The sequence below is a fragment of the Neopelma chrysocephalum genome, unplaced genomic scaffold (assembly GCF_003984885.1).
Source record: "Neopelma chrysocephalum unplaced genomic scaffold, ASM398488v2 Primary Assembly neopelma1_94, whole genome shotgun sequence".
In the NCBI taxonomy this organism is placed as follows: Eukaryota; Metazoa; Chordata; class Aves; order Passeriformes; family Pipridae; genus Neopelma; species Neopelma chrysocephalum.
The window spans coordinates 1853143-1880782 of record NW_020897756.1 but is presented as its reverse complement, the minus strand read 5'-3'; positions in this window follow the sequence as shown (position 1 = coordinate 1880782).

Sequence of the window (27640 nt, the reverse complement as noted above, 5' to 3'; positions counted from 1 at the left end):
GAGAAATGCCTCACCAAGAGATCCTCATTTTGACAGTGTTGCTGAGGTTGATATCCCAAAGTGAGGGATGCCACTGGAGGCCCCTATTTCCAGAGAAAATTGAATTATCTTACAGATTTAACAGCTTTCAATGTGGGGTTTTTAAAGACATCTTCGAGAGTTATACCTTCTCTTTTGCATGGTTATTGAAGGGAAATGGGGACAAAACTCTTTTTAGATGTATTCTAAAATAGTCTCTCTATTCAACAACAGGTCCCAAACTCAAACATTCACCCACTGCTGTGGTTTTTATATGACAGAACCAAGACTCTGGACAACTCAAACAGGGTGTTGTGACCATGTAAAGACAATGATACTTTAGTATTTTTAACTACATCCTGAAAGATCACAGAATCAGGACAGCCAAGGTGTGGAGGCATCCCTGCCATGGCACCCAAGCAGCTGAACTGGGATCCTAGTGATGGGAAATGAGTGTGGCTCAGAGCATCTGACCCCTGAATGGTCCCAGGGAGAGCCAGGCTGCCTCTATCCACTCTGCTGGGAGCCCAAACAGTCATAACTGAAGCACCCTGGAGAGATCCATGGAGTGCTCCCTTCCCTGGTGACACCTGGCTCCTGGCAAGTGTTTGACAGCAGGAAAAAGTGTCTTCTGGGCTGGGAGTGGTGTAGAGCAGCTCAGCTGTCAGAGCTATTCTCTATCCAGAAGGATGCTTGTACTGATCAACAAGCTGATTTTAGTGCCAAAAAGTGAAAGTGGTTGAACTCCTTTGCTCTCTCCTGACGGCTGAATTCCCGACAAACTGGTGTCCAGGAGAGGGGAAAACATGGGTGGGCACAAGGAAACATGGGAGGGGCTGTGGTGACACCACAGCAAAGGGACTCTGCTCAGCTCTCCTGGTGAACCCAGCCCGTGGGAGGGGGAACACTTTCTGTGCACCTACAGCTCCTCTGTCTCACTGTCTGGAGGAGGATGTGGCCCAGAGCCCTGTGGTTCATGCCATGGTGGCAGGGTGTGCACAGGGCACTGGGTGAGTCACAGGAAACCTTGTCAGAGCTGCCCAGCAGCTGCTGGCCTGGCCAGCTGGGGTCCCTCAGAAGGGGAGAGCTGGAAACCCTGACGTGTGCTCCCTCCCCTGGGGCTGCTTTGTACCTTATTCCAGGGGGCTGTCCCAGCCTGCCAGGCCACCTATTTATCATACATCCTCTCCCTCTGGCACTGCCCGTGGCCAGGATCACTCTCCTGACCCATTAGTGGCTTTGCTTTGCTTCTTCAGGAGGGTTTTGAGGTCCATAAAATGAAGAACCACTGACAAACACTACACTGGAAACCGGTTTCTCAAAGTTTTTACAGTCTGGAAACCCACCTTTTCCAATTCAGGCAAATATTTTGTAGCTACTTGGGAAAACAGTGCTCAGGCTGTCAGGGATTTTTGGGTGAAGGACAAAGCACAGAGTCCCAGCTGCTCTGGGATGGGGATGGAAATGGGCTGGTGCAAGTCATGTGTAAAATACATGCACAAAGCTTTCCTGGGGACAGGCAGGACTGAGCTAGAACTGAAATGTGTGGAAACACTAATGGATACCTGCTGCCTCCTTCACTTCTTCTTGAGTTGCTTCCCACGCCCAGGACCAGGCTGCTCCTTCCTTCCCCCTGAATTTTGATTACCAAGAGAATAAATGAATACAGAGCAGCAAAAGCACAGAGGGGCACAACATGAACATCCTCAACCCCCTCATGTATCCATCATGTGCCTTTTGGAGCCCAGGGATTTTTTGTCCAGGTCCTCACCCACTGGAGATTTTCAATTTTGCTCTTGTGCTCTGCCGTGCTCTTAAGATCTAAAAAGCAGATGCCTTTGGGACCCAAAATTTTTTTGGGGGAAAAAAAAAAGAGGGATGATGAGGACACTTATGCACTTTTTCAGATTGTGGACTTTTTATGCCCCCACACAGTTTGTAAACAGGCTATAAAATACACAACAGCAGTCCTCAGACATAATAAATAGAATATGGATTCAATCCAGCATTTTAAGGAAAGATAGTTCCACTTAGTGCAATGGAGAACAACAGTGCCAGGATGAGATACAAATAGCTGTAATAATTTTTGTGGTTTTAAGGCTTTAGCAGAGAATAATCATAAATCAGGTTTTGGAAACCATGGTGTTTTTACCCACAGAAAACTCTTCCACAGCAGCAAGTAGACCCGAAGGGAGATTACACAGCCAGGGTTTAATTTATAGAGTGACTGTCAAATTTGAGCCTCCCTCCTCTCACACACACCATCTGCAATCACATCTTCCCCAGTCTGTATCTGTGGTGAAGGAAGAAACTGCACAGAAATATTGTGACTTATCCCCCTTGTGTGGAGACTCCACCTGCCACTTCATCCTGTGCACTCTGATCCTTCCTGCTCGTCCTTGGCTTGGGATGGAGGCTCATCCTCAGCCATATATTCATTCCTTAGAGCTGGGCCTTGGGTTGACATCTCAGGGAGGAGACAGAGCTTGGATTCTCCATCCCTCTGGAGCTGGTTTCCTCATTTCCACCAGTGTAGGATGGACACAACCCTCTCCCAGGCAGAGCAGGGGATGGTTACACAAGGTGCACTGGCAGTGGGGAGTGAGACACTGGGAGTATTGATTTAGCAGACCGTGAGTGAATTTTTGTTGTTTCTTTTAGAAATGTTCACAAAGTTTGGTGCCAAGAGCAAAGATAAACAAATTTATCATCCAACAGTGAAAGGGAAAAAAAAATCACCACTCTGGAAATTCAGTTCTACAACTTTGGTAATACTGAACATAAAGGGATAAAGGAAACAATATTAATTTTATTCCCTGCTATGGTGGTGGACCTGTATTAGCTACTGGAAGCCTCAAAGCACTACTCAAGGGATTACAGACTCTGCACATGCAGCTCAGCAGTCACTAAACTATTGCCACCTCTAGGCTGCAGTCAGGCAGTCATTAACATGGCCTGGAGTATGATTGGGGGTTTCAGGTAATTATTTTGAACTGAAAAATGCCAGTTGATGGAAGTCACAGGTGGTGATCTGAACGTTTTATTTTGGAGACGGAAGTGAATTGAAGAGGTATATTTTGCTCTCAAATTTACTGGGGTTTATGTTTAAAAAATAAACATTTTGAAAATAAAAGAAAATATTTGAAATCTACACATCGTTTTATATATATATACATAAAAGTTCAGAAAAAATATTGAGTTGATATGTTTGAATACTTTTAAGTTTCAGATTTCTGCTTTTCACTCAGTATTAGGATGAGAAAACTCCAAACTGAGAAGTGCTTGTGGATAGGAAAAACAGTTTCCTGCCCACCTCTCTTGGCAAACCACTGTGTTTCTGTTTGCTGCTGAAACTTGAAAAAGCAACAGGCAATGGCAGGATCAGAGTTGATCTTCCAGCAAGTGAGAAATCCTCCCAGGATATGGATTTGTTCAGTTCCATGGTCATGCCCATGGGAATGTTTTGAAAGGTGAGGTTTCTGTAATAACTCCTGTGGCTTTTTCACCGTGGGAAGGTAAGGGAGAGATAAATATGCCCTCTAAGTCCCTTTCCACATTGGTGTTTGCTCTTCTGCAGGAAGAAAATATTTGTCTGACTGATTTTCCAGTGGGAAATGGCTGCAGCATTGCAGCCATGGGATGTGGCTGTGGGCACTTGCAGCACACTGGGGGTTTGGATGGTCTCTGCCTTCCATGATGTCTTGGGTGTTTCTTCAACTTCTTCCCCTATGAGGAAAAAGAACCCCTAAAAGATTTCAAATCCAAGACCACACCAATACAGCTTTTCTGACAAAGCCCAGAAAACCCTGAGAAAAGTGTGGACCTCAAACCACATCTCTGTTTCCACTCTCTGCTGGAGGAACCCAAATTTGGGTGTCTGGATTGGTGCTGAGAAGGTCTCACCAAAGTTATTATTTCTAACCCCGGAGGTGCTTGGAACCAAATTCAAACATCTCTGTTCCTTGCTCTGAAAGGACTGAATGAGGACAATCTTTGCACTTCCCTGGCCCTCACTGGTGCAGGATCCGTGTTCACAGCTCCCATCAGGAAAAGGTGAGGGAAACTTTGCACCTCCTAGAAGTGTGATGCAGCATCTGCCATCACAGTGAGTAAAGGCAATGGCCACAGTCACCTTGGGAAAGGAACAATGGCTAACCAGGACAAAGGCAATAATACAGTTCTTTTCAAAGAGGAAGAAACTATCCTGGGGCAGAGCAGGAAAGGAAAGATCAACGTGGCCCTCTGAGCTCTCCAGACTCCCTAAGGGGGATGAAGAGACAGGGTTTCCTTCTTGAGGAGACCTTTGATCTAACGTCGAACACCAATGTGTGGATATCCAGAGTTCTGGTTCTGGACTTGATCCTCAGGTTTTAAGTCATTTGCCCAAGACACAACTCCAACCTTTTCATCTGCAGAGCAGGGCTGGAAACACACATTTCCTCTGACAAGGCTGTTCTGGGTCAGCTCTTGTTCCCAGGACACTCAGGAGAGGGGGATCTGCACAGCTCAGGGAATCCTGGGTGAGGAAGGGCTTCCTGCTTCCAACAGAGTGTGACAACATCCCACCCAGCTGGCTCCTGGGAGATCAGGGCTGTGCCAGTCCTCTGCCTGCTGATTGAACCAGCAGAGCTGTGCCAGGGGATGGGAGATCACAGCTCTGATCGGGGGTTTGATTCCTCATTCCCCAGAACCAGCTCATGTGTGTCTTTGTTCTCCTCTGCCCCCACAAGTGCAGAAAGGATCAATCCCTGAAATATTTAGAATTAAGAAGGGACCTATTTTTTTCTTTCTTGCCATCCCAGGCTGTCAGACCGGGGGGGGAAGGAAGTGGGGCTGGAGGGTGTCAACAATAATAAGCAGGAGGGGGAAAGACGCCCAGCACTGGGAGAGTTCAGGCTGGGACAGTTTGATCTCTCCCAGAGCACTCTCAGTGCTTGAAGATCACTGCTTTTGACACGTTTCTCCGGCTGCTGAATGAGAGGATTTACTTGGGTGAAATTTAGGCCCGAGGGGGACATGAAAATCATATTCATAATTTGAAGTGACATGTGATTCGGGATTAAAAAGCTGGCTGGCAGAGAAAAGAGCTGAGGTTATCCTTTTGAGCTGTGCTAATGCAGAAAACTGTGTTTTTAATCCTGTTTTAAAAAGGCCTAGAAGGTTTCCAGCTGGGGCAGTTAGAATATAAAGGAGCAGTAAAGATGAGGAATCCCTTTTTCAAAAGGATGGGAAAAAAACACCCCAAAACAACAACAAAAGATCAAGTTCTGCTTTTGTTTTTCTCTGATAGCAAGTGGCTGAAAGCCAACACAGGAGATTTTTTTTACCACCCTTCCTTTGTCTGAGTCCTTAAAACCCCGGGAGCAGCGGGAGGGGTCAGTGGGACACGGCAGAGGGGACACTAAAGGTGACAGCGGTGCTGAAGGAGGGTTCAGGGGCTGGCATCGCACATTTCCTGGATTTGGGCACCTCTCTCAGGGACTGGGGCTCGGGCAGCAGCTTCTCCCTTTCTGTCACTACCCAGGAGCTCCTTGTCCCTCGTTCTGAGCACAGAGAGGTGCCCCCAGTCCCACTGGGTTTAGGGTTGTGTAATTAATCTCTGGTCCATGAAATGTCACTTTTGCTGGGAGGCTGTCAATTGTAGCACAGCAGTGAGCTGACATCACTGCTTATTGTGCTTATTAGAGTCATTGCAAGTTTTCAGTTGATCTTCCTCCAGATATTTATTTGCGTTTTTTTGTCTACGGTGTTGTCTCTCCTTCCTTCTTTTCTGCCAATATTATTTGACTTTGTTCATTAGAGTAATTTTAATTTATGGGGCCAGAACACATTTTTCAGTATAGATTCTTAAAAGATACTAAGTGAAGGTCCATAATCCAATCAGCATCTTAAAATATGATATTTTGGAATTTAGTAAAATGCATCTTGAGGTAATATACAGGATGAACAGCAAATTGCACACTCATCAATTGACATATTAGAAATGTGGGCTTTCCATATTTACCTCAATAGTTTATGAAAAACTTAGGTTATTTCTGATGTAGTTTTGCAAAATTGCATTTCACGAAGGAAAATTCAGGGTTAGATGAAACATTCTGTTTTGGTACACTTGATTTGGGCGAGGATTTTTTGGCCTTTCTAGCTTTTACTATTTCATCTAAAGTCCATTTCAAAACATAAATGAAATTAAATGAAAAAGCAAAGTCATTTTTCAAAGGTCACATTATTTTCCAGTTTTTCATAGTGGACTTTCATTCTTTCCTCCAAAAAGACCTTTCCAATTGAAATAGCATTTTCTAATGAAAATCAGCACTGACAAAAATTAAAAATAAAAAAAAAATAACTTCTGCCCAGCTCAGTTCAAAGTCTGTCACTGGAACACTGGAACAAATCACATTCAACTTCCCTGTCCCTCAAGGTACAAGGTATTTCCCACTCCTCTTTTCCACTCTCTGGAAAACTCCTCAGCTAAGACAAAACAAAATGATCCAAAGCTAGAGGAAGTCAATGAGAGCTTTTCTGTGTATTGACTTTGGGTTTGGGGAAATCTCTGGATCAATAGGGTGTTATTATTAATCTAATAGCCTTTATATAGAATTTAAGTGTGTCATCATATGAGGTTTTTAAATCATGTTATGGAATTCAGTAGAAGGTTATTCCATTACATTTTCATGACTGCAGAGGAATACTCACTATTTTTCTCTCCTGCTCACCCTGTTGAGGGGATGTGGCCAAGGCAGACACACAATCTCTGTCTCCAGCATCACCACCAGACACTGAACTCCCACCCTGTAGGTTTGTTCCAATCCTCCTGAGAAATAGGAAACTGAAGGGGAAACAAAAAGATTCAGGACTGCAGGGACCTGACCTGAGGACATGCTCTGGCCTATATAACCTTTCCTGAAGGAGTGAGCTTTGCAGGATCCTCCCACCCTGTTTGCCCCTCGCAGGATCCACAGTCAGGGCAGAGGGGAACTACAGCAGCACCCAAACCTCTGTCCCAGCACTGTTTGCACTTTTAAGCTGAACACATCTGATACTGGAACATTAGGAGACCATAAACATGAAACCCAATGATGCTATTTTTTACTGAGACACTTTTCAGAGTAGAGGAGCACTTTCAATGTGACAGATCTGGCTGCAGGCCAGTGGATCCTCTGGGGAGTTTTGCTACCGTTCCTGGGTACACTAAGAGCACACAGTGCATATTGTATGTAATCAGGGAAGCAATTTCTCCCTTGGGTTCTTAACAGAGTTTCCTGCCTTTACAGCTTCATTGGTAATTTTTGTTTTCTTGCTCCAAGTGCTGGCACATCACAAAGTGGATGTATTTGCCAATCACTGTCTGTGTCGCTGTCTCCAAAAGGCACCACTTTGGGGGACTGCAGGGAAATGACTGATTAGGTTACACAGTTTGCTTCTCTGCCAGAGGAAGAGTGTCCTGCACGATGCTGCACTGACTGAGGAGACCCTGCTGTGGGTGCTCAGTCAGCAAGGTGCAGCTGGAAATGCCGCCTGGAAGAAGTGCCACCTCCCAGCCCGGCTGCCTGATGGGTTGTTTGCATGTACCATTACCACAAGTGTGGTCACGATTACAGTAATTATGTGGGCAAATGAAACATGCAATTGCATGTGCCCAGTTCCAAAAATCTGGGCACAGGTAGTTGCCAAAGACCACAGGGAGACTCTGCTCAGGAGCAGGAGCAGCAGCGGCCCCGGGCTGGGCTGGAGCTCGTGCTCCGCTCCAGCTGCTGCCTCGGGTTTGCCACCTCCTCATAGAATCATAGAATCATAGAATCATAGAATCAGCTGGGTTGGAAGGGACCTCCAAGATCATCAAGTCCAACCCTTGATCCAACCCTGCCGTGGTTCCCAGCCCATGGCACTGATGCCACATCCAGTCTATTCTTAAACACATCCAGGGATGGAGAATCCACCACTTCCCTGGGCAGCCCATTCCAATGGCTGAGCACCCTCTCTGGAAAGAAATTCTTTCTAATATCCAACCTAAACCTCCCCTGGCACAGCTTAAGACCATGACCTCTTGTCTTGCTGAGAGTTGCCTGGGAAAAGAGACCAACCCCCACCTGGCTCCCCCCTCCTGTCAGGGAGTTGTAGAGAGTGAGGAGGTTGCCCCTGAGCCTCCTCTTCTCCGGGTTGAACAGCCCCAGCTCCCTCAGCCTCTCCTCATAGGACTTGTGCTCCAGTCCCTTCCCCAGCCTCGTTGCTCTCCTCTGCTCTCATCAGCCACCTTGGAGCAAAGGAGGCTGAGTCCTGTCCTGTCCAGTCCTGTCCTGTCCTGTCCTGAGCACGTCCTCTGGGACTCGCACACCCAGCCTGATTTCTGAACTGTCTTTTGAAATGCCAGACAAAGAGGAGGCCTCTCTGGGTATCACTGTGTGGATCTGCACGGGGAAGGCACTATAAATAGTCTCATCACACATTATCAACTGCATTCCTCGAGGAACCCGAAGCCAACTGAGATCATCTTTATTCACAGGGAAGAGTCCCAGCCATATTTACAGAGCGTTTCTCTGGGTTACTCTGCCCACTATTACTTAACAGTTGTCATTTCTCTGTGTGTGCAAGAGCTGACTTTTTATCTGTCAGCTTCCAAAGTGAGAATGTAAAGCCAATTCTAAGATATAAAATATGAATAAAATCATCTCAAAACAAAAAACCCCCAAACCATAGAAGCTTTATAGAAGTCAAATGTAAGACATTTAAGGACAACATTTTGTGAAATATACTCACAATTCCATTGTTAAAAATAAAATTATCATTTTTTATTCTATTATTAACATTATCCAAGTTTATAAAAATTGTTTTAAATGTAGTTTAAAAATCTTTCCTATATCATGTTGCTATTTCAGTTCAGAGTGTAGTCATGCAATCACTGCAAAACAATTCACACAGACACACACACTCAGGATTTCTGGTTTATTTGAAAACAACCATGAGTCTGTTTGTCTGTAGATTATTTTAAGTGTCCATGGTGATCAAAGTGCAATAAAGCATAATAAAAGACCAGGGAAAAAATGATGAAACAGAAAACACTCTGCTTTTATAAATAGATTAATATGAGACAGACCATTTTCTCTGAATATATAATTTTTATTCTTTCTCTTTAATTTACATGAATAATTAAAATAGGTTCTAGCAATCCTATGTTCCTATGGTTTTTCAGGATTAGAAGAAAATGTACCATAGAAAAAGACTAATGAATGAATTGCTGCAAATCCTAGCAGGGAGCCTGATTTGGAGTAAATGACTTGTCTGAATTTCAAACAAATATTGAAGAAAATACCTGAATGTCAATTTATTTTTCATCCCAAACTTCAAATTATACGAATATCTAACTTTAATCTACAATGATGAGAAAGAATGTAAGGGTTAAATGTCCTAGAAATTCAAATTTAAATCCTAATAGTTGAGCTCAGCTCTCAGAGCCAGTCATTGTTCCAAAGTGAATGTTTTTAAACAAGATTAGATATTTGCTGTGCACCTCATGAAATATCTTGCACACATAGTTTAAAGTGTAGCAATAGGTGCCATATGTGTACATACATGATTTAATCAGACTAATAAATTGATATTTCATGTGACCATGAGACATCAGGTGTTGTAGTTTAATTGGAGACTTTCAGGACAGTATTTTCCTCGTGCTGCTCATTTCTCCATCCCCCCGTGTCCCTCTGGCCAGCAGCACATGGGAACTTTTCACATCCCCCTCTGGGCTGGAGGAATAACCCACAGGCAGCTTTTGCAGAGGAGCTCAATGTGAAAGAGTTGGAAAGCAACTCTGTGAGGTGTTCCTGACCATGCCCAGGAGTCCCATCAGAGCTGCCCGAGGTTGGACAACCTGGGCTCTGCCTCTCCAGGATTTGGGGTGTTCCAGCCCCGGTGCCTCCATCTCACCTCATTTGCAGACCCTTCTCCAAACTTCAGCAAGTCCACACATTCTCCAGGGAAGTCTTGTCCAAAGAGGATTCTGCCCATCTCCTTCAGGATGGGATGGATCATGTTTGGAAGTGTCCGCCCCTCCTCCTTTGTGTTTGCACAAACTTCAAACCACCTGCAGACAGTGAGGTCAGGGCAGGTGAGCCCCAGCCCAGGGCCAGTCCTGTCACTGTCTGTGTCACCTGCAGCCAGGATTCCCAGCAGGTACCAGGAGAGGGGCCACATCCCTGCAGACCTGGCCTGGGTTTCTGGCACACCCTCCTCCATCCAGTCAGAGCTGGAGCCAAGCCCTGAAGTCACTAACACAGCTCCATGTGCAATCAAGTTCCATATTTTGCAGCATATTATCCTTTCTGGGTTTGGCAAAGTGAAGCATCTTCATCACAGGCAGAGCAGGAATTATGATGAGCTTTTCCCAGCTGGACTCCTTGTAATCGTCGCAGGGATAAAGAGTTCCTTGAGACTCCAGATCTTTTCCTGTCAGGCTCTGAGCCTGTCTTCAGCTCTTTTGAGCTTGTCAGGGCTTTTATTTACAAGATTCAGCTAAAAATCTGTCCTGCTAGACTAAGCCAGGCTGTTTCTGCTTGTTCCCTAATCTCCAGGCTTCCTCCCTCTGCATGTTGAGGAACACTCAGTTTGTTTAAGGCCTGAGGCAGGCATAATTACAAAATTTAGGCAGAGTCCTGAGCTGACCCCAAAGGTCTTCCTACTCAGACAGAAATCATTTGTCATAATGAGCCTACTCGTAACCTGCTGACCCTTGGAGCTCAATTAATTTCCTGCAGAAGAAGCATTTTCAACCTCTGGACCCTGCTGCAGGAGGGGTTTGCACAGGGGTGTCTCACACTCACACAAGCCAATGTGGGCAAATGGGCTTAGAAATGTCTCCAGAGAGAACAAGGAACAGTGATAAGGCATTGTTTTTAAAGCAGGATGGTAAAATGAGGTATTCCTCTGTTTGGTTGCAGAGTAAATGTGTACTCCTTAGAATAGTAAATTAAATATGCAGAAAGGCATTCAAGAGCTTGTGAGTTGAGTTTGCACCCCCTAAAGCTCTTTAGAAAACACTCATCTATTGAAAAGAGAAGTGGTGCACCAAAAGGGCCCGATTTGCCAGTCTGCTGCATCAGTGCTGTGCCAGAGCATGGTCCCCCGCCAGCTCTGCCAGGCACATCCCTGGGGCACAGCATGGAGCTTCCCTAAAGGCCTGGAGACAATTCCATAATCTACAGTGGAAATAAAGAGCTTGGGCAAAGCTCTGCAAAGAAGTCTATCCTGCTTCCCACAGGCAGAGCTGCATCACCCTGCACTGAGTCAGGCAAACCCAGAACACGTTCTTGGGGTCAGACCTTTACAAGCTGAAGATAAACTGCCAGGACTTGAACTCTTGGTCTGTCTCAGCTACTGGCATAAACTCTGGATTTTTGTATTGTTTTGCCTAAATAACAGACAAATTGCAACAAGAATACAGCTTCAATCTGAATAGTTTTATGTATATTTTCTGGTCTTAGTAGTCTCAAATACTTCAAAGGAATGTCAGTGCAGTTCAACAAATGAAACTAAAAACTGCCTAGACTACCTAAAATTAGCTGTCTCATGCAAAATGGGTGTGGGGATGACAGGGAACAGATGAGAAGGGGTTTGAGGGATCTGTGGATATACTGTCTTTTTGGTGATATGAGAGGATTACTTTGGACCCACTTGTGTTGGAATAGATGTTCCTAGCCAGAACAATAAAAATCTGGCCTGTTCTATCTCTTGGCATGGTCCAGCCAGCCTATTTAATTAAGATGAAAAGCACAGTCAAGAAGATAATTCAGGAGACACCAGTTATCTTAGAGTATACAAGGCAGTGATTTTTTGTAGCAAATCACTGAATCTGCTGCTGCACTTTCGGGAATGCACAAGGCTGCACTGGACAGGCCAAGAGCACCTTCCAACAGCCAGAACTATTTGCACTTACACAGCACCTTTTGGCCACGGATCCTGATGTCTATAAATCTGTGGACTCAAAGGTGAGAGCTCAGTAATGCATTTGAGAGCTGTGTGATAAATTGTGTTTATTATGCACTTTCCTTACACAATGCTCAGAATAGATTTTCACTGGGAGCGACTCTGGACTGTGTGAACTCAGCTGCTTCATCTGCAGCAGCCAGAAATCTGTCTTAAGGAAATCCCCAGATGGCACAAAATTGGCATTGCCTGTTCTTTGCCACCCAGCCTTTTGGCACAGGAGGTGGTGAGGGGGTGAAGCACAGAGCAGTGACTAAGTTGTGGCACTCACTGGCTACAATCACTTTCTTCAGGCAATCCAGTCACATCTTCAGGTAATCCAGTCACACTTCTCTGTGTTATGCAAGAATGGACTTTGGGTGCCCCTGGGTGTTCTGAGAACAGGAAGGTGGCAGTGAATTGCATCTCCCTTCTCCTCCTCCCATGTTGCCCAAGGAACAGGCTCAGCACTGAGGTCAGACCCCCCCGAGACACACACAGCACATTAAACAATGCAAGTGTGCAACAGCTCCAGCACAGAGCCCTGGCCTTGCCTCAATACCTGCCTGTTGTTTGGCTTCTTTAACTGATGATACAATTTTTCCCCTGCTTTTTATCCACAGTCTGACAACATTCAGAAAGTGCTTTTCCCTTAAACTGTTGTCTCAAGTGCTTTCCCTCCTGAGGATCATAGAAGATAAAAATAATGCATGTTGAGTGTGTGCAACTGTGTACATGTACATGATACACGATTGCTGAGCATTTATGACATTAATCTTCACTCACAAAGACAGAAGAGATAACTCATAAGTTATCCCTCTGCTCAACCATGAATATAAATGTCATACTCCTAATGGAGATGTTGTCTAATGAAATATCGTGAATTATTGAATCTCCTGAGCCATGTGCAAATTTCATTTCTTCTTCCCTTTTGGTTTCAGATTGGGTATTTTTGAGGTGATGCTATCAGCACTGTGAAGAGCAGATGAAAAGATTCCCTGTGTAGCATTAAAGATCTAATCTCCATAGTGTGGGATGCCTGGAGGGATGCTGGCTGCCCACTCCCATGGCATCCATAATTAAATGTATTATAAATTTACATTAAAAACTAATATTTTTGAGACCTGTTTCTTTAAGAACACAATCCAAAGGTGAAGCTAAGGAAGGCCATAAGAAACAACAGCACATTCTATAAATAGCAGTGGTGTAATTAAATCAGTGTAAAGTGGATCAAGTTACTTTGGTGCCAACTCCACACACTTAAAATGGTTTAAGCGTTGTTTAAATAGGTTTAGTTTCATTTAGGAAATTAGTATAGACAAGCCAAAAATTCTTTGTAATTTACCATTGCTTCTGCTCTCATCAGCTTGTATGTCACACTGGCTTATATCAACTCCAAGACATATGTATTGATGCCCAACTTAGATCTTTAATCTTTCTTTTAGCTTTGGCCAAAAGAAGTGGGCATTCACAAGTGGTACATTTCCCTGCAGAGAGAGAGCTGATTCAGGACCTGGGCTCTGTTTAAGGGCAGAAGTGCCCCTTGGAAACCTTGATGGAAGTTCCTAGGAAAGTCTCCACCTTTTTCCCAGCAGCTCCCAGCTCAGACCTCCAGTTGTCCCCAGTCTGCCCCCCGACCTGCTGCTGTTGGACTCATGGGCCCATTTCACCTGCACTTGTTTGTGCTACTGAGATCAGTGATTTGTGCCACTTTGACCCATTTGAACTGAAAGAAGCCCAAATGCCTTCCCACAGAGAGCTCTGCTGGCAGATCTCGGGAGGTACAAACCCCAGAAGAAGAGGTGAGTGCTGGTATGTGAAGTTTCTCTGCTCAGTTTAGCCTATTTCTTTTATTTGCCTGCTTGAGAAACACATCATTTCATTTTGCTGAACTCCCTGCATCTCTTACTTTAAATGGAGAATTGTAATTTACTGCAATCCCATCCCTGCCCAGGATGTCTTGGTATGTGTAAAATCTGTGACAGATAATGCTGAAGTTTCAGCTCAGTCTTTGCAAGGCACAAATAACCAAGAGATGATGGTTCAGAGGGCTGGGTGGCTCCCAGGGAGTGTTTAGGGACAGGAATTCCTCCAGCCCACCAGCACATTATGCAATAGTCGTGCTGATACCATCACGCTGATGCTCCCATTCGCCCTGTGATGTAGAGATGTGTTATTATCCCCACTTACAGCTGCAGCACAAAGGATGAGGGCAGAATAAATGACTTGCCAGAAGGCAGATGGGGAGTCTGTGGCACAGAAGATTATAGGAGCCAGGTGACCTGTGCCTTGGTTTGGCTCCATGCCCAGAAAACCTCCTTTTCTCCCTGTAGTTATCATGCCCTCCTTCTGCAAAATGGAAACCTCCATTGAAATCTCCAGCCCTTTAAGGCTACAAAAAAAGATATCTAAGTCCTGGGTTTAAAAAAAACCCAAAGGAGCCCTTACTTACCCCGTAGGCCTGGGCATGCTGCATGGGTGGACTCTGTTTAAGAAGTGACCCAGCATGAGTAATGCCTGCATTGTGCTGTGGCACAGTTTTGGCCAGAACATTCCCACTGACCTCTTTTTTCCATGGACATGAGACAGTTCAGTGTTGTGCACCCAGGACACTGATGGTGTTAGTGGGTGCTGATCCCAGTTATCTGATGGATGAGGCACAGGGTTTGTGTGTGGGGCTGCCCTGCCCCTCCCTGTGCGGGGATGTTTGATGGCAGAGCTCTGCCACGCCAAGCATGACCTCCATCACATCATCATCATCATCATCCCCTGACACAGGGGCTGCGCTGGGCTCTTAAATTCCTCAAGTATTTATTGGAGCCAGTAGTGCCTCAGGCTCCATCCCCCTTCCACATACCAGCTGAAAATTACTGCCAGCCTTTGGCAGTGACCCTTGCAGGAGGCACTGACCCGTCCCCCAGACGTGGGGGTGAGCCCGGGAGGGTGTGTGACACTGTGACACTGCAGGGTGACCCCGGGAGGTGTGTGACACTGTGACACTGCAGGAGGATTGATGGCAGGCAGCAGGTGAGCCCCTTCCACCTGACTGCCCCCGGGACCCAACCAAGCACTCTGTGCTCCAGGCAAGGCACACCGTGCTGGGGATGGGAGCCCCACCACACTTACCAGGGCTGCCTGGCCACTCATTATCTTTGTAGGCTCCTAATTGCTGGGTGCACTGATGCTTCTCCCGGAGCACAGCTGTGGGGGACCAGCAGGACCAGTTCATGCTTCCCTGGGCAAAAATGGAAACGAGAAGGATCTCTCCCAACTCTCCCCTTTTCACCTCCCTCCTCCCCGACTGCCTCTGCTGTGGCTCCATTGATCTGTGGTGAAGACACTCCCCATTCACATCCCTGTCCAGAGAGGGAGAATTTGATTTGAGGCAATTGTTGTCCATGCAGTCCATGGGGCCTCTCTCCAGGCTTTATGGAGCAATATTGCAGCGGGAGTGATTCTGCTGTGGCAGTGGATTGCACCAATATATGCTGGAACTGATGTGTTAGGATCAGGGAAGTGACATTTACTGTAGGAAAGGGAGTACCTATTTGGCCCCAAATTTAGCTGGGAGTCCAGAGACAGAATTCTGTCTTCATCTGGAATCATTTATCCCAGCTCTGGGTCTTGCCAAGAAAAACAAGAGCTTCTTCATGCTCACATGTTAATGCTGCTGTGATGAGCAAAGAGTTCATTTATTTTGTAATTGTTGTTCAAATTAGGCCGTTAAAATCAGGGAAAAGCCCAAATTCTGGGGACCTGGGTATAAATGATACAGTTCTTTACCTGCTCTCTGTAGCCTAATATGGGGTGGCAGGGGGTACATTTCTTTCTAATTTATATTAAAATTAAACAGAAGACAAAGAAAAAGAGAGAAAGAAAATGCCTGGTCTGAATGTGGTCGAGGTTCTGAATCCCAAATCAAAGAAGCGAGGCATCCTCTGCCATAAATGTTTGATGAAGAGCACACAGAGCACGGTAACGCCCTCAGAAATCTGACTGTTTTCTCTGCTTTCCCTCTCCCTGCTCTACTTTCCCATTTGTGCCTCAGGTCACACAGTTGAGCCCTGTTGCTCCTGTCCTTGCCTGTGGTCCCTGATTCATCACTTTTCAGACACCAGCAAGCAGGAGAGGCAGAACTTTCCCTGGATTTCCTCATCCCTGTTTGCACTTCTGCTTCCAATTTACTTCCCATCTTCTCCCTGTCTTTCTCTCTGTCTCTCCCGTTGTGTTTCTTTTCCTGCTACTGTTTCAGGGTTTGTGTCACTCGGGTGGAATTGATCTCACAGGGATTGGAGAGGAGTCCTGGTGCTGCTGAAGGTCCACCCAGACCTTGGCTTCCCCTGGCAACCTCTGTGTGTATCTGCAAACCTGTGCTTCTGCAGGGGTCCCTTTCTTTTTATCTGGTAGTGGAAGTTCTGGGTTTAAGGTGCCTTGAAATACCCTTACAAGTTCAGTGTGGGATGAAGAATATCCCCATCCCTTGGTAGATGGGTCCTGTGAGGCATTGTCTTTCCTGTTAGAGATGGGCTCTTATTTTCCTGTTGGAGTAGGCCTAGCCATTATCATTATTTTTAATTTTAATTCAGCTTTATAAGATCCTTTTCATCACAACTAGTTTAAAAATTTGAGGACTCTGCAAATTTTTTTTCCCTCGGTCACTCACCACACATCCTAGCAGAGCAGAAAGAGGACTCTCCATTGCAGTTCTGCCCTTTCCTGAGCTTTGCTTTAACCCCCTTTTCCTTTTCTGCAGCAGAAGAAAACCAAATTGCATAGTATAAGTTGAATATAAACCCCCTTGGACCTACTTCATCCTGCAAAGCAAGAAACAAATCTCTAGTTGCAAACATGGTGGAGTCCTGTGTCACAGCCTGACCCCTCCCCACATGAGATGGGATTGTCACCCAGACCCGGCCTGATTCATGTTGGGGCAGCAGCAGCCAGTGCAGCCTTCGGGACATGCTGCTGTAAAGAAATAAAAATTGAAATTCAGTATATTTACTGCAAATGACACACGAGAGGATAAAGCTGAATAGAGAAATTACCCAGGGAAAAAAATATATCCCCTCAGGAATTAGATCATGTTTGAGACTGTAACTGGATGAGACAAGCCACAGCCAGTGAAAGCAGAGAATTCCTTGTGCACTGAAGAGCTGCAGAACAGGGGCTGTGGTGGCTATGCCCAGATCCTGCAGGATCCCTTCCTGGCCTTGGAAATGGGCCCTGAGCTCTCCTGGCATTTGGAGCTGGAGCACTTTTCCAGAGCAGGACACGTGAGTGTGCCTGTCCTGAGAGCTGCTGTGCTGGCAATGCAGGTTCTCCTGAAAGCCTGTTTTGAACCCGTGGGCAGGGGCTGGGGCAGCCCAACCAAACCATTCCCTGATGGGTCAACATTCCCACAGCCTGAGCATGGGGTTCTGGGAGTTTGAATATTTTATATCCACTTGATGAACCAGATTTTGCATGAATTGTACCCAAAGGATCAACCCAAACCACTCTGTGTTAGGTTCTCAGCTCTGCCCTGAGATCTGCTCTCCGAGACATTTCATCTCTCAGCTTCTCAGCTCTATTTTTCCCAAGGCAAGGCATTGATTTTTCCTTTCCTGTCTACTTTGTTTTACCTGCTCAGATTGGTTTGGCTTTTACAGTGTTTCATTTGAGTACCAGCAGAGTGTTGTGCCATGTTCTGTTTCAACCTCCGAAGAAAAGTACAACAAAATCCCAATAATAACAATGGGGGCAGTTTCTGCCATTTTAGGAGTTCCTTTTCAGCTTTTTACTTGTGTTGCTTATTATTTTTCATATGAAATCACTGCCTTGTCTAACTGAGAAGCTACAAAGACTTTCATCTTTAGTTTTGCTGTGACTAATAAAAACTATATTATTTATATGAGCAGTTCTCTTCAGTGATCTGGTGGTGGGATTACAGGATGAGCTCATGGGGTTCATGGAGAAGACTGAGCTGGGCTGTGAGGATGGAGGAATCTGAAAAGCAGAAAAGTGGAAGGAAAGCAGTGATGCTGAGACAGGGGAAGAAAAATTTTTGTTCATTCTCTGCACAAAGACTGGTGGCATCCCTGACTATTTATTTTCAAGTCAGATGGTGTTAGTAGTGGGCAAAATAAAAGATGACAAGGTCCTTGCAACCACAATGGACAGTAAACCCCAAAAGAGGGGGTGAGCCAGGAGATAACACTCGTAGAGGATTCCCTGGAAGAAGAGGCTTTTAAAGTCACAGTCTGTGAGAGAGAAAAGTGAACATTATGGAAGGTGGACAAGTGCAGAAAAGAAGACGGGGAGAGTGAGATGTTGGGCATTCAGGGGGTGGGAATGGAGGAGATGCAATCACTCAGGAGCTGCAGACATGGGGAGCATCAACTTGGACTGATACAAAACAGCAAAAGGAAACAAGTGAGAAGAGTCACAGAGAAGCTGGGCACAGATTAAAAACAGTGTTAAAAAGTTTGAGGGCATTTTGACATAAATGGAAAGGGATAAGTGAGAAGTCTGAAGGCAAACACAAACCATCCAGATTGTCCCTGCTTTGGGGCTTGTACAATAGGCTGACTACAGATGGGTTCTTACAATGTGTGGGTATTGGTTTTATCTGGAATTTATGAGATTTTCGACTTACTGTCAGAGCACAATTTCCCTGTGCTTTTTATATTTATTTATTATTTATTTTTTACTTTTTCCCAGAGCTGAATGGGTGCATGAAGGGCACGTAAAGGTTTATTGAGTAAAAGCCCTAAATGCTTGCAAACTTTTACTGTTCTTCCAGGGCCTATAAATATTTTTCTCAATCCTTCTCTTCAAGGCAATAAAAAATTAGTGTAGAGGTTAGCTGTGGGACACTTGACATGAGTCTGGCTCTAATCTCATTTTGAGGTTAAGGAAAGTAGAACTGAAACAGCCCAGACGGCCAAAGTATTGAAATAGATAATAACACACTCCTGTCTGCAGCCCTGACACATCTGTGGCATCACAAGGTGCAGGGATGGTGAGCACACTGAGTACCTGGGCATTAAATAGGTGTTACCCTCTCTCATGGGCACTGCTGAGGTTTGCATTTGCAGTGAAGTCCTTTTCTTTTCAAAGGGCATGGTTTGTACCCCAAAATATGGCCACACTCTAAACAATCCTCATAGGTGCAAGTCTTACCAGTGTGTGTTGCTGGGTGTCTGGGTCACAGCTGAGGAGTCAGTTCAGACACAGCTTTGGAGGCAGGGATTTTTTTCTGAATGCAAAATTACAAAAAATAGTGAAGTTTTATTTAAAAATAATAATAATAAAAAGAACAAAAATCCTTCAAACAAACAAACAGCAACAAAAAAACCCCCAACCATTTTTCTGTACTCATTCCACTGGCAAACCACATCTTGCTCCTCCAAAAACTGAGAGCTTAAGAAGGTGCCTTTCAGTCAGGACTATCTCAGTCACATTGCTCACAATAACGAGATTACCACCTCTGTCTGGCCTCTGGGTATCACTGCAGTTTGCTCTGGGCCTTCAGTTAGGGGTTTGCTTGGCTGTGCATGCCTAGGACAAAGACAGGAGATGTTGGGAAAGTAGGGAAGAAAAGCCAGTCTGTGGCCCAAAGGCTCAGATCCGTCACACAAGGCCCTCCTGTTCTGTGTGAGGGGGATGGAGGGATGTCAGAGTGGCACCTCCACACATGGATGGATGTCAGGCTGGCACCCCCACCTGGAGCTGGGCTGATTCCAGACAGGGGAAGCCCAGGAGTTAATGCAGGGGGACTCACGACCACGGGAAAGATGCTCCTGGTGCAACAGCCATGGCTTTGCCTTCCTTTCCTTTCCCCTCCCTCTGGGTCTTTCTCTTCTTGGGTGCAGCTCTAATCTGGATGAATCACAGAGGGGTTTGGAATGAAAGGAGCATTAAGGATCACCTCATTCCAACCCCCCACCATGGGCAGGGATGCCATTCACTGGACCAGGCTGCTCCAAGCCCCGTCCAACCTGTCCTCAAACATTTCCAGGCATGATTTTTCTGGGAAACCTGTTCCAGTGCCTCAGTACCCTCCCGGTGATTGTCCTTTCTGGCTGGTGGATGAGCAGCAGTGTCAAAGGTGTCACAGTGTTGCCACCACCAGAGGCAAGGAGGGTTCACTCCGGTGCTCTGGAAGTGAGGGCTGACTGGGATGGGCATCCCAGGCTGGGAGGGAGCTGAGCTCTCCCTGTGCACAAGTCAGCAAGTCCAGTGCCCATGCAGGAAGCCAAGCTCCTCCAGAGCAGCCCTGGGAAACTCAGCACTTTTGGTTTGTGAGGGGACAAATCAAAATATTGTTGGTGTCAGTTTTCCCGGACGATTCCAGCTTGTGAAAATTGAAGGCAAGCCCCAACTTTCCTGTTCCGGAGCAGTCGTTTCTAGAATGTCTGAAGCTTCTTGTTTCTTCAGCTTTTAAAACAAAATACCCTGAAAACAGGAGAATGTCATGGGAACGCTCCTGAGGCCCCTCAGCCTGGAGGTGGTAGGAGGCTTGCAATAACACATTCATTCATCCAAAAGGTTGTTTTGGAGGTTAACCCACTTCCTATGTAGATGCCTACACTGAGGCAAAAAGAGGAGAGGAGTGTCTACTTCACAGGGTTGTTTAATATAAGAAAGCCCATTTTTGGTGAGAAAAACTCCAGTTATCTTTGAGTACCAGGCATTCCTCTAGGAAAGCTGATGTAAACATACAGGGCTGTTAAAGGTTTAATGAAATCCCACCAGTATGTGTTGTGCATTTATCTAATGAGATCACACAGGTTCTCCTCTCAGCACCTCCTCCTCTACTGAAATCAGGCACCTTCTCTGCTCCAGCTTGGCCCCAGATTAATATTGCCTTGACGTAATTGTTCATTCAACACGACTGCTAATTTGTCAGTGGAGCTATCCCAGGGTCTTGCTCCCAGAGATATGAAAACAATAACCTTGTGACCAAGAGACAGGCCTAATGTTTTCACTGCTAAACTGTTGAAAGGGTGTTTTATGTGAAGGAGAAGGGAATGAGTCATCAAGCAAGGGGGTACAGGGTTAGTACCTCTGAAAAGAAAGGAAAGGAGTCTAAAAACACCTAAGTTATCCTTCCCTAATGCAAATCAGAAAGTTGATAGGCAAGAAAAAGAGCAAATATATACAAAGTGAACTGAGGAATGCACCCAGCTGCAAATCAAACGAGTGCTGGGCGTGGTTGTTAAAAGTTGGTGCATTCACAGGCACACTTGTGGGCACACTTTGCCTTGCACACACATCCATCCCTAAAGCACTGATGTGCAGCTCCCAAATAATCACCTTCTAGTAACAAAACTGTGCCCCGTTCCAGTAATGCAGCACAATCCAAACCAACTGCTGGTAAAACCCAAAAATCATATTTCAAAGAAGCGCTGAAGATTAGCCCGTGGCTTTCACTAAACTGTGTCTCTGTGATTCCTGCTGGGTGACACAATGGGCTGGCTTAGCACAGCCTGCCCTCTGAACTCAGCCAGGCAGGCCTGGGATCCTTGGAACAGCACCCTCACTGCCTGTCAGATTTTCAAAGCTACACATATCCTGCACAATATCAAATATTCTCTTCTTGCTCTGCCCCATTTGTCTGTGGCACATCTGGATGCCCCGTCTCCCTGTTTTTTTATAAAAATCCTCAGTCTTTTGTGCTTGTATTCCTTTCAACATCTGCTAAAGGAATCATTTCTCTTAGAAACAGTGTAAGGGTCGGGGAATACACACAATAGCTGGAAATACTGTTTAAGGCCCAGAGGGGAGAACTTTTTTTCTTCTATGAAAATGTGCTTTTCCAATGCAATGCAATAGTCAAATTCAACCTCCTTCCCTCCTACCCACCCCACCTCCCCCCCCAACCCCCAAGAAAAAAAAAATCACAAGGTGGAACAGGCTCCTCTAAAGCAAAATATACTTGAGAGAACAGATGTGGCAAAACAAAACCCAAAGCTTTCCATGAAGAGCTGCCAAAAATAACATTGGCTCGGCAGGCATGTGATCTTCAGAGGAGTTTGCTACTTGAATGAGTCAGAATGGTGATTCCATTTTTACCTCTTCAGTGAACAGGAAACACATTCTCCTTGAACACCAAATTCTCCTGCAGTGGCCCACTTACACTGGATTATATCAGTTGGCTTTGCAGGTGCTGAGACAAAGTGGAAAGTGTGTAATGGTTTCCTCTAGTTTGAGAAGTTGAGCCTAATTGAGGCAAAACCCCAAAGGTCATCTAGAAGTTATGTAAAAACAAATACCTGTGTGTACATCTCTGCAATGAGGAGCTAGAGAAGGAAGGGGGGAGTAATTTAAAACATCCTTTTCCATAAAGAAAGAATTAGGCTTTGCCCAGAAAATACACTTTATTCTAGCATGCAAAGCTTATGAAAAAAAATTTTCAGATGTGGCTGATGTCACCAATCCAGCTCGTGTCCCTCAGCTCACTGTTCTCCAAGGAAAAGGGTTTGGTTTAATTTTTTACAGATAAATGGAGCTCAAATGGCCTCCTAAATTTTCAGGGTTTGGTATCCAACTGTCAGAGGTTGTGACTCTCAGAATCAACATCTGTGTTCTAGTTGCTCAAGTTTTACAGTGAGGAAGCAAAATGAATTTTGATTTCCCTGTCTCAGGAGGAGTTTGCGGAACTTCTCTAGGAGCATGAAATCCTTCGTCCTGTCAAAGTAGAAAATGTGGAGCTGGAATTGATAAGAAGGATAAATAAGAGTCTTTGCAGTTTCTTTTTATTTAAGAACTTCATTTAAATGAAAAAATAGAAGGTTCCATGAAATACTGCTACTGTCTCAAGTGCCTTCCATATCTCCAGGGAGAATCATTTTAATTTTGCAATAATGAGCATATGATACCCCAGTTCCCTGAGGGAACCACAATGATTTTATTTGCCACTCTACAAGAACCAGAATGATATTATTTGTATCTTCTCATTCAAGTATTCTCAGGTTTCCTGTGAAGTATTTGGGAGATAGTTTCTGTATTCCTGAAAATAATTGCCTACATTATCCAGTACAACACCAAAAGAGCAGAGGGAAGTCCAATCATAGAGCTGGTAGGTTGCAGACCCAGTAGACATTTCACCAAGAACAAAGATAAAGTGGGATATGGGAAGCATTGGTCAGTTGGGTCTTGGGGAATCTACCTTTCATTAATGAAAAGAAAAATAAATTAGTATTGAAATATCTTGGGAGCAAGTACTGAAAATAGCAAAAGTGATGGATCACAGACCAACTCGAGACCAATGAGACATATGAAGTCATGTTATTTCTGTTGGAGATCTCAACAACTCCAGTTGAAGTCCATTACCAGACTTTGAAAAACAACTGATGGGGAAAGGAGTTCAGAGGCTCGAGCAGAGCCTGGTTTTCACTGAGTTTGGGTATTCAGCAGATTCCAAAAATCAAGTCAAGAGCTTTCCAAATGGAGAAAACACATCTGACAGTTCATGACTGGAAAATGTGGTCAGCCCAGGGCTGTAGGTGCTCACATCTTCAGGAAACCAGTCCAGGGTTCCCTCAGTTGGAAACCTGACGTTTCCAGGGTGAGAAGCCTGCTTGGAAAATGTGAGCCACAAACTCTGTCTTGGCTTTTCTAGTTATTAACATGGGAAGAAAAATATTGTCTAATGACTAAATATGATCATTATGTAGTAGCTGATTGAGCTGAGAAAGTGCAATAATATTGGGAAACAGCAGTGCCACATTGGATTGATGCCCAGTTCATGTGTGACAAGGCACTGGCAAAGCTCTCTGCCACTGGCTCTCCAATCAAAGCAGCCTCTTGATACAAGAAATAGGAGCTGTTCTGTGACACTACTGTGACTTTGCATGTCCTCGCTGCAAGATTTGTGGATTTGTGTTACTCTTTAATTATTTAAATACAAAGCTGATCTTTTAGCACTCAGAGGAAACAAAGAAATCAGAAAGCACCAAGGATTTCCAAACCAGTTAGTCCACCTGAACCACAAAATTCTGTTGAACTTATCCTCTTATTTTCTTTTTTTTTTTATTTAAGAATGGATTACAGTTAAAAAAAAAGTAAGAAAAAAAGGCCATTTGTGTCCAAATCTAAGTAATAGATGTTTTCACTGCAAGATTTCATATCTAAATGACATAAGTGAAATTTCCCTTTGCTTTGATGAACCACCTGGCACAAAGTCTGTGCTTACTGACCAACTCAGGTGTCAGAAAACAATTCTTTCCTAGTTTCCATGGTCTTGTTTCTAAGTCCTGATGCACCTTTCCCTTTCCATCCAGCACTGCCCAGGCTGTGTCACTGCTCCAGCACTGTATTGAAGCAAGAAATTCTGGACATTTGGACAGACCTTAATTTCCAAGAAAACAGAAGAAGGAGCCAAGCTCAAGGACCAGTCTGCTCTGGGGCAAACACACCACACTTTGGGGGCTTCTTGCTTGGAAAATTTGGGGCCCAGCATCTTCCTCTCGATCAGGATCAGTGTGAGCTGCTTGCAGGAGAAAATATAACCAGAACACCTCTATACACACAATTTGATAGGAGGATCATTCCTTATATATGTCCAATTTCCTCCACTTTGGTTTAAATTTAAAACAGACCAGACAGTGGCTCTGTCACCTAGTTGTTCAAACACAAATGGGTGTTGTAATTAATTCCTGCACACTACATGGCTGTGGAGATATTTTTATACAGCATTAAAATCATTGCATAATGTTCTGACACATAATGACTGATTTTTCACTGCTGCCTGAGCACATCACTGTACACTTGGGTGGCATCAGCTGATTGCTGATACACTCAAACTCTTCATTACTTTTTTTTTATTTTTAAGGTGGATCATTTTGTTTTATGCTGGGGCTTTGGTTCTCCTCTCACTTTTAGAGGCAACGTAGATTTTCTAAGATTCGTTATTCTTTGTTCTCCCCTGTAAAAGAGTAATCTTCTAAAAAATAATTTTCTGTGAAATTTTATAGCCCCAAATCTTGGCAACTTTTTGCGAAGGATGTATTTTGCCACAAAAAATGAATCAAAAGAGAACTGAGAGATGACCCAGAAGAACAGAATCCCAAGGGGCTGCTATGGTGACAGAGCATTAGTGAGACCTGTTTTCCCAGTCTGGTGTAACACTGTCTCCAGTCAAAGGTTTGACTGAGTTTTATTAAATAATAATTGTTGGTCTCTGCACGTCTTCGAAATCTCTGATTTTCCTGCCCTTGTATTAAGTCACAGAAAACTCTGCTGGTGTTTTTTTCAGAAAGTATCACTGTGAGGTCAGTATATCTGAAGACATCTATATCATGCACCCAAATGTATTATTTTTGCATTGTCAAGGTGCTGAAGGGCTGTGTTTGTCCCCTCTTCTCCTGCCTGCTCAGCTCAGCCCCCACGGCAGCTGGATGGGGGATGGAGCTCTGGGAAGCCAGAAGGAACTGCATTCCTGGGAAATGATGAAACCAGGGCTTCGTTTTTCATTCCCACCGCTCTCCTGAGCAGATAGCAGTCACTTTTATCGCTCTGAACACATCACTCAGAGGGCTCTCACCACATCAGGGCCTCTCAGTGCTGGGTGCTGTGCAAACACTCCATGGCAGCGTCCCTGCCACGCACAGGACAGCAAACTCACCACATCCCTGCCACAGCACCTCCCCTTCCCTCAGGCACCCTCCCCACTCCTGGGGTGCATCTCCTGCTGATCCTGGCACAGATCTCAGCCATGGTGGGAATTCAATAAACACACGTCTGATGCACGTTGATAAGAGAGACTCACCCACCAAAACAAGCAGAGAGAAGAAAAACTCTCTTCCTCTTTAATCCCCCCCAGCTCTGTTAAAGGAAGTCTCACACACTTGGTGATGCAATTGCTTTTCAAGCCCCAACAAGCAATTTTTCTGCCCCACCATGGAGTGAATAGACCCCAGCACTTTTTGCCCCATAAACTCAACCAGCAAGAGTCAGGAAATCAAATATTATTACTAATAAAAGCGAGAGTAATGTGAAATGTTTTATTCTTTTCTATCAAAGCTTTGAGGCCCAAGTGGCATTAGGAACTCAATGGTAGGGCAGGAAAACTGAGGGGGAGGATTGTCTTTTTACAGGAGAGGTGAAGCTCTTTTGTGTTAAATTGATTGTATCTCTGGGAGCCTGGGCTAAGCCCAACCTGCAGGTAAATGCAGGGCATGTCCTCAAGCTGAGGGGGCTGCAATGTGGAGGCTTTCATGCAAAGAAAACCACTTTTCTGCTCAACAAATGCACCTTTTTTAACCCCAGAAGGTCTGATTTGCACAATGTACCCTGCTAAAACCCAGCCTCTTATTGCAGCTGCCCTTTTATATCCCTTCTCCCGGAGGAGACAGACCCAGACATGTTCTGGGAGGAACAGGCTGCTGTCTGTCTCTGCCACCTCCCTGAAATGCAGTGCTTCAGAAGCACCTCTGCCTCAGGGCACGGCTGGGGTTCCCAATGCAACCAGCACGTTCTAGGAACACCACACCCCACCCAGGCTCAGCCTCTTCCAGCCCCACTGGTGCCACCCAGGTGATGCCATCCCAGAGCTGGGCTGTGCCTGAGCTGCCACTGGACTCCTTGGTGCTCTCCATGGCAGGAGATCCCTGTCCAGTGGCTCATCCCTGCTGGGAAAGGACTTGCTTGGGGGTTTGGTCAGTGTCTTGTTTTTAAAAATGTGTATTTCCATGTATATCCAGAGGGGAAGGACAATAGTGCAGGAGCTGAGGAAGCCAAGTTTGTCATTCTAAGCCTTCTTGGATGACCCTGAAATCACAGAGTATCTCTGTACCCCAATTTCCTGCCTGTAAAATGAGCACAGGAGCTGCCTCAATTGACAGATGTGCTGGAAGGACACTGAGGAACATTTATGAAGTGTTTCCATACCCCAGCTGGGGAGGAAGGGGAGCACAGGAGCACATCTGATGACAGTTTTGTACAGGAGCTGTCCTTTTTGCCAGGCTTTGCCTATTGAGCCCAAGATTAAAAATTCAGTGGGTGCATCAAAGGAACCAGATTCTTTCCTAAGATGGGTGAGATGGCATATAAATCCCTTAATAGACTGGCTAAGGTTGCTACTGTGTCTCCTGATGGACAGGGCAAAAAAGCAAGTGGAACAAGTTTGGATGACACCAAGCTCTGATATAAGTGATAGTGGTGTGTGTGATGGTGTCATCAAACAGAATTGTCCTTCCAGAAGCTCCAGCTGGGGTAGTTATTCTGTGGGAGGCAAAAAGAACAAAGTCATTAAAGGCACCTAGAACCATTAGAGATTGATCAGAGTATGTGAATTTTTTTTTCAGATATGTTGAAAAGGTCTCAGTTTCATTCCATCAAGAAACAACAGCAAAAAATAGGCATGAAATGTAACTCTTGGAGTTTTGCCAATCCAGATTTTAGGGGTTTGGGGAAGAATTTGAGTTCTCTCAGGGAGGCCAGAAGGCAAAGATCAACTGTAAATGACAGAATCAGATATTACTCATATGAACCAGAATCCTTTGAAAAGCAGAAGCCTCCCATTCCCCACACAGCTTTGCCATGATGTGCCCTGACAGAGCCCAGGAGCATCCTCAGCACGAGGCAGCATTCCACAGAAGTGCACTTGACCAGGACTGAACCATTTTCCCTTGATTTCCGTGGGAGCTGCAGCCACTTGCAGCCTCATCAATGTGTTCCTGAGTGA